Here is a 2,484-nt window from a genome sequence, read left to right on the forward strand (position 1 = left end):
ATGGTGTCCAGTAGCCTAAGAAGCCAATCCATCCTGCACGCAGGTGAGTTCACTTCTCTCCCCTAAGTCCCTCGATGCAGTGAGCCTGTTGCCAGCAGGACTCACTGAAAATAAAGAACCTAAAAACTTTTTCTAAGCAACTCTTTAAGAGAGCCACCTAGATTGCACCCTGCTCGGACGGGCACAAAAACCTAACTGAGGCTTGGAGGAGGGTCATAGGGGGAGGAGCCAGTACACACCATGTGATCCTAAAAGCTTGCTTTTGTGCCCTGTCTCCTGCGGAGCCGCTATTCCCCATGGTCCTGACGGAGTCCCCAGCATCCACTAGGACGTTAGAGAAATAGAATTATTGGTAAGTAAATTCTTATTTTTCCTTTAAATACATTTCATTTAAACACGTGTTTACCTTTAAATATACACTGAGCCTGTCTTGAATATAAAATAGATACAGTTAAACATGCATTCCTGCAATGGTGCACAGAGCACTACATATGACATGTTAAAAGTAAAACACATCATTAAACAAACTTTTAAACAGTCCGTGCCCAGCGCCGTAAGTACATTTAACAGGGACGCCAAGCGCCTATTGTCCGCAACATGGCGCCGGGCACGAGGGTTAACCCCTTCAGTGCCGCAGACGCCATTACACGTGTGGCTGGCTAGTCTCTCCGGCCACAGTCGGGTGCTGCGGTCGATCCCTCTGGAGCTAATGGTGTCCAGTAGCCTAAGAAGCCCAAACTACCACCTGTTAGGTAGGTTCGCTTCTTCTCCCCTTAGTCCCTCGCTGCAGTGAGTCTGTTGCCAGCAGATCTCACTGTAAAATAAAAAACCTAAATATACTTTCTTTCTAGGAGCTCAGGAGAGCCCCTAGTGTGCATCCAGCTCAGCCGGGCACAAGATTCTAACTGAGGTCTGGAGGAGGGTCATAGTGGGAGGAGCCAGTGCACACCAGGTAGTCCTAAAGCTTTCTTTAGTTGTGCCCAGTCTCCTGCGGAGCCGCTAATCCCCATGGTCCTTACGGAGTCCCAGCATCCACTTAGGACGTCAGAGAAACAATGACAAGACAGGAGTGGGGAAGGGGATAACATTAAGGAGAAACATGAAGTGTAGCCTCCAAATGTACTAGCAATGCACATACCAAATAATATTTAGGAGGATGAGAAGTTATCAGGTAGAGGCTGCGGACCACGTAAGCAATAGAAACAATAAGTATTAGCGAATCCCAAACTGAGATGTCTGAGGATATAGGAAAACATCAAGCTGGAGCAAACATAAAAATCACAGTGCATATACATTCCAATAAACATAGATATACCATGAATGGATAAACCTGACAAAACTCATATAAGACTCAGAAGGAGTTGCAAGGTAGTTGAAAGGATTCCTCCTCTTTCCTTTAACCCTCGATGTGATAGTCTCTTAGACGTCCGTGAGTGTAAACCTTTTGCTACAAGTAACATGCACAACACAAGCAGTAAAGATTCACACTCACGGACGTCTAAGAGACTATCACATCGAGGGTTAAAGGAAAGAGGAGGAATCCTTTCAAGTGGGGGCTCCGTCCGTGATTCAGTTGGTCGTCCCCGGAAGGTAAGATAGAGAATTTATTGTCTGTCTTTGCCGTACGGGATTGCGGTCATACACTGAAGCTGAATCCGTGTCAGTGTTCTGGGAACACGTGACCAAACATCTTTAATGTCTGGGACTTAAAGATACGTCTGAGAAGGGACCGGGGGTCCAAGCGCAATTCTCCAAAGACGTTAGTATCTGGGATACTTAAAATAGACCTGGGAGTCTATACATAACGTAGATTATACCTCGATTTGATTGTCTACTTATTATGTTATGGCCATAACAGATATTAGAGTATAAGTTTCATGTATTCAGCTTGACGGGTGGTAAGTGCACGTCTGTTGAATACCCTTATAACTTTCTTGCTTCCTATCGCAATACGCTGCATTTCCAAGTCCCTGTACGAGTGGTGAGTAAACGTACAGATTATTACTATCAATTGTTTTGTTAAAGTACTATGCAGATGATATTGTGATATTGTCAATAACTAATTAACTGGTTAGCTGATGCATGCATAGAAAGTTGTTGGAAATTGTGTTTTTACTATGGGCTCTGGTCAGCGTAAGAAAACTGTATACCCCCCTCCGAGACATGTAAAGAATACGTGGCCCGTAGTTCTACCCCTGATTATTATTTGATTGATCCCTGGGTGGATAATTTAGCAGGGTAGACAGAGAAAGCAGGACAGGACCCATTCCCACGGGAAGGCAGTAATTACCCTTTCTATATGGAGGATTAAAAATATCAGTTCCCAACAGCACAGAAAAAAGGAAGTGAGAAACTGTAAATCTTTGAAAACCCTCTCGCCTCCCCCTTACATTCCAATATATCCTGCGCTTAAAGACACAGATCTCTTAGCAGCAGTAACCCTTTCACACCAGATGGGATCGCCTCCAACTCCACTGCTAGAAA

Source organism: Pseudophryne corroboree, chromosome 10, assembly GCF_028390025.1.
Source record: "Pseudophryne corroboree isolate aPseCor3 chromosome 10, aPseCor3.hap2, whole genome shotgun sequence".
NCBI classification, from domain to species: Eukaryota; Metazoa; Chordata; class Amphibia; order Anura; family Myobatrachidae; genus Pseudophryne; species Pseudophryne corroboree.